This window comes from Octodon degus, unplaced genomic scaffold (assembly GCF_000260255.1).
Source record: "Octodon degus isolate 3935 unplaced genomic scaffold, OctDeg1.0 scaffold00219, whole genome shotgun sequence".
NCBI classification, from domain to species: domain Eukaryota; kingdom Metazoa; phylum Chordata; class Mammalia; order Rodentia; family Octodontidae; genus Octodon; species Octodon degus.
Genome location: NW_004524795.1, coordinates 1,655,974 through 1,666,252, shown reverse-complemented (window position 1 = coordinate 1,666,252; position 10,279 = coordinate 1,655,974). Strand labels below are relative to the sequence as shown.

Here is a 10,279-nt window from a genome sequence, read left to right as displayed (position 1 = left end):
GGGAGAGACCATCACTATTCAACTGCTCTACCCAACAAACTCTTCCAGTGGACGCTGGGCCTGTAGATTCAAACTCTCATGGTCTCTCTACTGGTGGGAGGTATTCCTCGCTATGTAGGAGCCTGACATCTTCTGAGGGTCCTGGGAAAAGCCACAGACCCTGGGTAGGAGGCTGCCACATTCTCAGCACTTCCCAATTAGAGATGTTTCAGACTGACCACCTAGCTTGGGTCAAATTTCATGATGCTTCAGATCCTAAAAACCCTGGCTGTGTATACTATTTTTCCCCTTGAACCCTGTCCAGTACCTTCTCTGAAAGTTTCCATCTTGGCTCTGCTTTATATGAAAGAGATTACACTTGTTTTTACTCTTTGGGAAAGGTGAAAGAGAGAGTAGAGAATGTTTCTTTCAGTTATGTGGAGAAACTGAGGCCCAGAGACATTTGGCATCTTGTTGGAGGTCTTCCCTGGTGATCAGCTGTGTACAGCCAAGGAGGTTGAGGATCATCACCACATTTTTCTCCATGTTGCTCATTCTACATGCCCTGTGAGTGGCCTTGATGGTAGATCACCCATTTTATAGATAAACTCCCCAGAAGCACAAGCACATGCAGTCTCTGGAAGAATATAAGGGTATATCACATTACAAGGGAGAAAGCAAACCTCAAATCAGTCCAAATAGAATATTCAGAATCAACAGGTCACATACCCTCCCTTCACTGTTCTCTGGAAGCTGCCTCTTGGTCAACACTGAGTCAGGTGCTGATAAAAACTAGAGGTCCCAGCCTGCCTCAACCTCCTCAGTGGGCATTGAGGTGGAGATTGAGACTGGGTATGGTGGCACGCACCTGTAATCCCAGCTCTTGGGAGGCTGTAAACAGGAGAATCACTATGAGTCCCATCTAGTAGTGAGACCCTGAACACCCTGTAGACCCTTCCCTAAAATACAGGAAAAAAAAAAGAAAGAAACTAGAGGTCCCTTCTCTCACAGTTTTCCCCTGTCTATTCACATAAACTTGCTGTGCTCACTTCAGCAGCACATATGCTAAAATTGGGACACTACAGAGAAGATTAGCATGGCCCCTGCACAAGGATAGCACTTAAATTCGTGAAGTGTCCACCTAAGCTTGCCGACTTTGACATTATCTGTACCTGCATCTGTTCTCTGCCTGTGCATCACTGTAGTATGTTCTGCTCCTTCAGTCTTCAAAAGGGAGAATCTATAGAACAAACGCATCTTCCTTGGCTAGTATCAATCAATTCTAAGAGCATCATTTCAAGGTCAATTGATGTCCAAAACATTTGTCTATGCCCTTTACATAAACCTCCTTTACACACCAAGGCACAAAAGGAAGAAAACCCTATTTACCCCCATTAAATTAAGCTGATGAGTCTCAGAAAAGGACACTCAACTCTCTAGCTCCCATATCAGAGGACAAGATGTAAAACAGCCCCATCTCCAGGCAGGCCACAGGACCCCCAAATTGTTCAACTCATCCAAAGGTACACTGATTTCTCTGCCACATAGGTGGGTTGGTTCTAGCCAGAACCCGCCCAGTCACCAGTGACGTCAGATTGTTTTGGTTGAGTTCATTCCTGAACCATTAAACAGTTAAGAGCTATCCTGCCCCACTGGCTGCCAGACTCATAAAGGTGGACCCACGTGTACTTCCTTGTGGCTCCAAGACACGCTGGCTCAATCATTTGCCCACACCCAGAGGGAGAGAAGGCAGCAGCAGGCAGCACTGCCACCTCACATGCAAATCAGCCCTGGGAGTGCAGCTGGACTTCTCCTGCTGCTCCCAGGCAATGCTCCTGGGCAGGCCCTGTGAAAGATGCCATCCTGGTCGCTGTGTGCTCATCCTGGTCCTTGGTCTCCTGTGTGACATTGTGGGCCTCATCCTTTTGCTGCTGGGCATCTTTGCCACACTGAATTATTGGGACTTCTTGGTCTATACAGGGGCCCTGTTCCTGGCTTTCAGCCTGCTCTTCTGGGTCTCCTGGTATACCTTCAACATTGAAGTGCCTCTTGACAAACTGGACTTGTAGCTTGGCCATGGACAGAGAAGAGATGCATGTGCTATATGCAGCCATGAACTTGGGGCCAGCAGGCAGCAATGTGCTGCAGTTCCCACCCAGGATGTCCCATGGGGACCAGGTAAGTGCACATAAGTCCTGCCTGGCAGGGTGGCCAAGGGAGGCTGGGACAAGCATACAGGCCAGGATGGAATCGGCAAGCAGCTGGTCTGTACCCCAACTAGGGATTCTGTAAATGTGGGCTGTAGTCAGTGCTGTGCTGAACCAGCCAGGAGAACTTGGAGCAAGTGTTTGTCCTCTGGGAACCACTTTCTTCACAGAGGTCAGAGATGCTTGCAGCCCTTCCACCTCCAAAGCCCCACGAATGATTCTGCTGGTCATCCAGAATGGAAAGGTTTCCCTTTAATTAGGAACTAGAGACACTAGAACCCACTGAGGAGAATCTCTCATGGGGAAAAAACACTTCTGGCAAAAGGAGAGGATGGAAATTTCTCCAGCAGCTGTTTATGCCCTTGCATGCCTGGAGGAGTGAGCACCAGGCTGTGTGGGAGCAAGCAGAGCAGAACCTTCCAGAATGGCCCTTCTTGCTTGCTTCCTCCTGTACCTGCCCAGCTTGGGCACACAAGGAGGGTCAGGCCCTGCCCCCGTGTCCACTTAGCAGTACCCCTGCCCCACCTTCCTCACACACACTATATGCAGCCAACACACATGCCTGGACCAGCCTCAGAGATCCAGAAGTCGACAGACCATGGATTTCTGGCTTTCATCTGCCAAGCTGTGTCACAGCCTGATGAGCAGCTCATTACCTGACAAAGAAGAAAATAGATGTAATATATCTTCAACAGAGATAGTGTCCAGAAGATAGTACTGGTCAGGCCCTTATAACTCTGAATTGGAGACGGGCAGTGTCCCCAGGGAACTGCAATTGGAGCTTCAGTTATTTTGATTACCATTTCCTCTTCCCCGTTGGGCTGGGACCCGCACTCAGGTGCAGCCGGGCACTCCCTTTTGATTAGGAGATGTGAAAGCAAAGGTCACCGCTGAATGGGAAGAAGGAAATAATGGCTGTACTTTCTACGGGAGGTTATCTCTCTTAGCACTCAGAGTAAAGAGCAGCACATGGAGGAGGTCTCCGTGGAGTGCCTGGTGGGTGATGAGGAAAGACATGGGACAACAGAATACCTGGCAGCCGCTCTGAGCTCCCACAGCTAACCAGCTGCATCACACTGTGAGCTTCAGTATTCTCACCTCTAAAGGGAGGGTAGTATTGTGTGCCTTTCTTAGAAGGACCAGCGAGGGGTAAGGCAGGAAAAGACTCTTTGCGAATGATGTGATTCCCACAAACATCAAGTGTTGTTATTAAACATGTGGTCTGAGGTGAGTACGCTGAACCAGAATCTAATTTAAGAATACTTGAGGTCCCAGAAGTTAGTAATGGAGGAGGTCAGCTCACACTGTGCATTATGAAATTTCAAAGCAAAGACTGTCACCCCATTTGTATGCTGTTTCATTGACATAGGCCAGCTAATGTGTAAGGCCCTGGGGGTGCCAAGACAAATGAGGGCTCTGCTCTCAGGGAGTTCACTACCAGGTGAGAACAACAGACCTCAGCCAGATAGTCGCATTCAGAGCAGTGTAACAACAAGTCAGGTGAGGGCCAGGGAGGAAAGAATCATCAAGCCATAAGAACATTCAATACCTAAATGGACCCAGAAGGTAGTAACATCAGGCTGACCACCCAGAAGAGTACGACTGGAAAATCTGTAGGCAGATGTCTTAGCTGTAGGTCCTGAAGCAGGGAGACAGAAAGGCAGAGGTCAAATGTTAGAGAGGGTTAGGCCCTGTGGTATGACAGGCTGAATCTGCCAGAGCCTTGAGGTGCCCCCGAGGATGTTGGCTATCTATAACTCTAGGGACAATAAGAAGCCATTAACTTACACATGCCCAGATGGTACACACGCAGATATGAGCATGGGTGCAGTTTGACATGACTGAACCTGTGTGTACAAAAGACCACAGTGCAGATGGTGACTATGCCTAGTGCCACCAGTTGAGGAGCTGAGACCCATGGCCAGTGTGAGGGTCCTTGCCTTGCTCCCTCAGCCAACAGATGTTCAACAGTTCATCAGTAACGACTGTGGGTCAAGTTCCAAAGAGTCAATGATCTGAATCCAGTTTAGTTTTTTTCTAGCTATGTAACCTAAGGGGCAAGTTACTTCACCTCTCCATGCCTTGGTTACCAAATTTGCTAAGTGGAGATAATGTGATTAATAATAGTCCCTACCTCCTAAGGATGCTGCTCAGATTAAGTAAATTGTTATCTGTTTAAAACAATGGCTCACGAAAGCAAAGGACACATGGTTAAACCTTGGTCACAATGCAGAAAGCTGGCTTGGGGAAGAAGAGGAGACCTTGAGCCATTCTTACCAATTCCTGAAGCAGCATATGTGGTATTAAGGTTTTTCAATAAGAGTGACAGTGTGTGCTCCCCCAAAAGGCCAGGTTTCTACTCAGGCTTAGCACAGCGTTAGAAGTTGGAAGGTCCATTGCAACTTCATTGAACAGAGCCCTGCAAATATCACCTTCCTTGTTTTGCTCCCTGATCTCCAAGTTGGGGGAGAGATCCCACAGCCAGCTCTCCTGCTGATTCAGCCTCCTTCGGTCCCTCCACACCCTGAAGGATCTCAGGGCTGGCCCAGAGTGACAATGTGGCTGAGACCTGCCATTCAACAGGCTGCTCATTTATGGGGCAGCACCCCAAACCACATGTGACCTTGGACAATTCAGCTACTTCCCTTTGCAATGAGACTTTTGGTCATCATGGAAGGGAAGTCCCAAAGTGGCAGGGCCAAGAGGATGGGGTCAGGGTATGGTGAAGGGCAGCACTCCAGCAGCCTCCCCCTCCCCACCACCCTCCTCCAGTTTCCCAGAACAGCTACACTTTTAGCAGTTTTATGCATTGAATTCACATGTAAGGCTTTTTGTGAATGGAAGCCCCTGATACTGAAAACCACTGTTCACAAACAGCTAGTGTCAATTCTCTTAAATTCCATGACCTTCGGCCAGGGTATAATCACAAGTCGTATTTATGATTTATGGGCAGGTAGTAACTGGCTTTTCCAGTTCTTCCATTCTCAAAATGGGATAAAAGCAGAGCATGTGGACTCCTCAGTTCAGAGTTGATGCCACCATGCATTATGTCCTTCAAGGGTTGAGAAAGCTGAGGTTCATAGGCCCTACCCTGCTCAGTCCCTGACATAAGGAGGTCACGATCCTGGTCTGGACAGAACAGAGCCTCCTCCTTGTAAGTTCTCTGGAAATGACAGCAGAGCAGCAGGCAATCAAACCTCACAGGCTGCCCAGATGCTTAAGAGTGGCTCATTTCTAGACCTGACTGGGTCCCATGCATGACATTTGCCCCTTGATTTTATCACTTAGCTGTATTTTCAAAGTCATTTGCACATTTTCTACTTAGGCTTTTCCCATAGATAAGTCAGGTGTGGATTCTTTTCTGTTCTTTTACAACAGGATGTCTAAGACTATATACCCAACAAAACATTCACACCCTCACATATGCCTACTTTCCTTATTGCTCTCTTACGCACCCAACACACCCAACAATACACACACACACACATACACACACACACACACACACACACACACCTCGGTCTCCTCCTTCAGCTTATTAACACAAGAGCACTCTATATGCATACACTGCTGGTACATACATACACACACCAGCATAGCACCCCACACATCTACATCAACCTAATCACACCCACAGCACCCCATGTACATACACTCGACCCCCCTCACATCTGCTGCATGCCCACCTGGAAACATACTCTTAACATAAACAAGCACATTCAGAAACCAAAGTCAAAAGCATGGGAAGCTTACTCCCAACCAGAGCCCTGGAAAGTGAAACTGGTTCCTCTGCACTGGCTTTTTCCAACACAGACTCTGCCCATGGAGGAGGCAGGAAGCTGCCAGGTCTGCCCAGAGGTGAGCAGGCTAAAGGTCCTGCACCCACTCAACAAGCTCATGGCCCAGGCAGACACAGTGCTGGGACCAGGTGAAAAATTTGTCAAATCTGTCTGGGGATTTTTAATCAAGAGGGAGAGAGAACACAAACACACAATACTTCACAGAAGTACACAGGAAAAAGTATTCCAGGACATAAAGTCCTGAGCTAGGACGGGGCACAGAACCTCTAGGAAAGTTAAGGGGCCATATGTCTGAACAGAGCAGTTTTAAATATCAGGCCTGGCTTCTAGGAGATGGATTGGAGACATGATTGTGAATGAAATCGCTTAAAGGTGGAAGTTGCCAAGCTGCCTCTTGGTCAACACTGAGTCCGCTGCTGGTAGAAACTAGCGGTCCCCACCTGCTTGACTGCCCCGCTCCTGGGGCACACTGAGATGGCAATTGAGATTGGGCATGGTGGCACGCACCTGTAATCCCAGAACTTGGGAGGCTGTAATCAGGAGAATCACTGAGTCCAATCTAGTAGTGAGAATCTGAACACCCTGTAGACTCTTCCCTAAAATAAGTGGGGGGAAGAGGTCGGGGTGAGGGATCCAGGCAAGGGAAAGGCTGCCAAAATGGAAGGCTTGGTGAGTTCAGAAAAGGTTTAGCAAACACATTGGATTTGGGGTTCAGGGCCTTCAGTGTTGACCACATAGGACTTTGAATGCCAGGTAAATATTTTTTATGAGGATGGAGGAGTCTTCAATGACATTACAGACTGGAGAGTGGCATGAGTCCACTCTGCTTAAGAAAAGGTAATTTGGTGTCATGAGTGACAGGTTATGGCCTGAGTACAGACTGCTAAATTGTCATGGCCCTGATCCAACATGGCTGAATCCCCAAAACAACAGTTTATCTTCCCAACAACCATTTCCTCCTTCTTCTCCACTCCAGCCCTGGATACAACTTCCTTTTCCTTTCCCATCCACACAAGGGAGCCTCCAATCAGCTCCCTGTGTGTCACTGAACCTGCCCTTCGAACTCTGCCCCTGCCCCTAGAAAAAGTCTATAAAGTCTCATCCTCCCTGTCTCAGGTCCCAGGATCTTCCCATCTCCCTGCCCTCCATCCTTTCCATGTCTTCAGAGTTAATAAAGGCTCCCCCCACCCCCTTATTTCTGCTTCTCTGCTGCGCTGCTGCCATCGCCACCACCATCGCTGCTGCCTATAAAACCGATCAGTGAGCACAGCGGGTTAATGAGGAGAACCCAGCGATATAGACACAATATTCAAAAACATCGGGTGTTAGTAGTAAGTACCATAGCTGGAATGATGGCCATGAATTGAGGGGAGGATGCAGGAGGGCAGAGCCGGCTGAGAGAGAAGTCTGTCCCAGTCTCCTCCAGGAGGAAAGCAGTATCAAAGACCTGCATGGCATGAGGAGATCAGAAGCCATATTTGGTTAAATGATGCACACTCTTGAACATAAAGAGCTGTAGACACAAATGGTGCAGAACCACTGACTGTCCTCAAATGTGTGTGTGTTTGGCTTTTGTTTTGTGATAAGAGACACTGAACCCAGAACCTATGCACAGAGCTATATCCCAGCACCCTCCCACCCCCTTAAATTTTATTTAGATCTTTCTAAATTACTAAATCACCCAGGCTGGGCTCAAACTTTCAATCTTCCCACCTCAGCTTTCCAGAGCGCTGAGGGATTCCAGGTGTTCATCACTGTGCCCAAATTGGAATGTGTAGACTTTTAACTCAGAAGAGAGATCAGACATGGAGATAGAAGTAGGACTAGAGATGTGATTGTGAATGAGTTTATAGAAGGCAGGGAAGGATTCAGGTATTTTGAGAGCAGAGAGATGAACCAAAAGAGAAGAGGGGAAAAAAAGGAAAACTAACTTTCACTGAACTAAGCCCGAGGGCACTGCACTTCATCTCAATTATCTCGCTTCCCCTGTAAACAACACCCTGAGGAAAGTATCATCACCTTCATCACCACTATAATTATTCTCCTTTCACAGATAAGGATCATAGGGAGCAGGGAGGTGAAGTAATTTGACCAGACTGTCAGAGGAAGATGTCTAATACATCTGCTTCGTGCTCATTCTTTTTCCACTACACACCATGGGCCATAGGGCCCATAGCCCAATTGGACCCACCTCCTTTTTCATAAGCAAAGTTGTACTGACACCCAGCCAGTTCATTGGCGGACGTATTTACCATGGCTGCTTCATGCTATCATGGCACCACTGAGTAATTGCAACAGAGGTTGTGAAGCCCTGCAAAGAGTGTTATACTGACTGTGTGGCCCTTTAGGCAAAATGTTGGCCAACTCCTAGCCTGCCCATGGCCTATATTTGGGAAATGCAGGGAAGAAGATATTGTGGAAAGCCTAAGTCAAAATTCCTAATAATAATATGGGAGTGATACTGTGAAGGGGAGAAAGAGGACAAAGAACCTTAAGATCCTATTAAGATTGGGGAAAGGACCTTCGAATGCCTTTAAGAAGTTGAAACCTACAGAAGGATGACGAGTCTTGGCAATGAGCCTATATCAATAGGTGGGGGAAGATCAGATCAGTGCTACTTATAGAGCGACTGGTAGAGGTGCAAAGAGCAGGTGCAGAGGAGACCTTCAAGTGTTTGGTGTCCATATTAGGGAGGCAGAGCTGTTGCCTGATGGAATATCCAGTTTGAGGTGTTTTTAGAGAAAGAGATAAAAATAAATTAATTAAAACAAAACCCGGAGCAGAATGGTAAATGGAAGAGAGGAATGCAGAAGACAGATAAAGAGGACAAGTACATGATAAAAGAAGATAGGACCACTGACTGAGTGCCAGGTGGGGATAGAGGGAAAGATCTCCATCCCAGCAAAAGCATGAATTTGCCTGCAAGGAAGGGTGGGGAGAACATACCACAGAGAGTACTCAGCCAGTCACTTATTTTCATGAGCTCATTCATGGCTTACAACTCCTGAGTTAGAGATTCAAGCCCCACTTTACAGGGTGAGGTGTGAGACTGGGCCTCTGTCTCAGGGCTCCTCCAAGGGAGGCACACTATTGGAGGGCAGCACCAGGATCCAATCCTAATTCCAGCTACCTCAAGAACCATGCTTGTCCCACCACAGTCAAGCTTGCAGTGATGAATCTGGGTCTTGGCTGCTGCATTTCATGTTCATTTACTCAATGCAGATCCTGTCTGATGGAGATGGAAGACAAGATGCTCCCTCTTTGCAGCATATCCTCTGACAATATCCAGGAGGAGCAGGAGGCTGAAGTGCCACAGTTTTTGGAGCACGCGCAAGGATGATGCAAATGTCTATGAATGCCATACTCCACCTAGAGCCAGAAGCACTCTGCCAGGCCGCCGCCATCGCTGCTGCTGCTCCAGCTGTTGGTGGAGAGCCTGAGAAGCTGTGAAGTCTTCCTGGTGTGATTTTTTACAGCAGCATCGCTGCTGTGGGCTTAGATGCCAGGAGAGAAATCCTGTCTCTGCTGCTTTACTAGTCAATGTCCTTTTAAAAATACCTGACAATTGGAACAGAGCTCAAAAGTCCAAGTAGGATCCCCTGTAAGTATGTGTTCCCTAATAATGATGCAATTTGTCTCACTGGTCTGACAGACTCTGTGAGACCCTGGAGGGCCCCACCCTGCCCACACCGTCCAGTGCCATGTGGTATCATATTCCAATATGCTCGTTTGCCATGAGAGTGCACAACCGATGCTGTGTGTGAGACGGCTCTCTCCTCCTCAGTGGGGCACGGGAGCACTCTGCCTGCAGCCCTCCCCGTTCTCACAGCCAGGCCCATCAGTGGCTCATATTGAGCTTTAAGTCAAATGAAACTCCCTGAGCAATTTTCTGACTGGCAAGCTCAGTCTCCATTGTGTTGTGTGTGTCATTCACTTTATGACCTTAAAAGCAAAGACTTAATTTTTAGCTAAAATCTCATGTGGCCAAGTGCAGCCCAACTACAGCCACTTGGAGGGTCAGCATTCCTAGGTTGATCTAACACATATGTTCTGCTTTGCCACCCAGTCTTGACCTGCCCCACTAACTTATAATTCTCCAAGTCTAATTTTGTATTTTGTATTTATATCACCACCCCTTAAAATGTGCTTTGTTTCCTGTAAACTGCCTCAGAGCTTTTATGTTATGAGGCAGTTAACTAAATAAAGAAGTGAATTTGGACCTCTGTTTCCTGATGACAATGTAATTCTGAGTCTGTGTGATTTCATGTCAGTTCTCAAAACCGCAGGTTGAAG

General features: G+C 47.6%; 1 long non-coding RNA gene and 1 other non-coding gene across 2 annotated transcripts; both read left to right on the top strand.

The window, feature by feature from the left end:
- Window positions 1-1,020: 1,020 nt before the first annotated feature.
- On the top strand, window positions 1,021-1,127 carry LOC111813750. The gene has a single exon (XR_002818924.1). It is a non-coding gene; the product is annotated as a U6 spliceosomal RNA (small nuclear RNA).
- Window positions 1,128-1,719: 592 nt separating this feature from the next.
- Window positions 1,720-9,477, top strand: LOC111813745. The gene is made up of 2 exons (XR_002818920.1): window positions 1,720-2,157; window positions 9,209-9,477. It is a non-coding gene; the product is annotated as an uncharacterized LOC111813745 (long non-coding RNA).
- The last annotated feature ends 802 nt before the right edge of the window (window positions 9,478-10,279 follow it).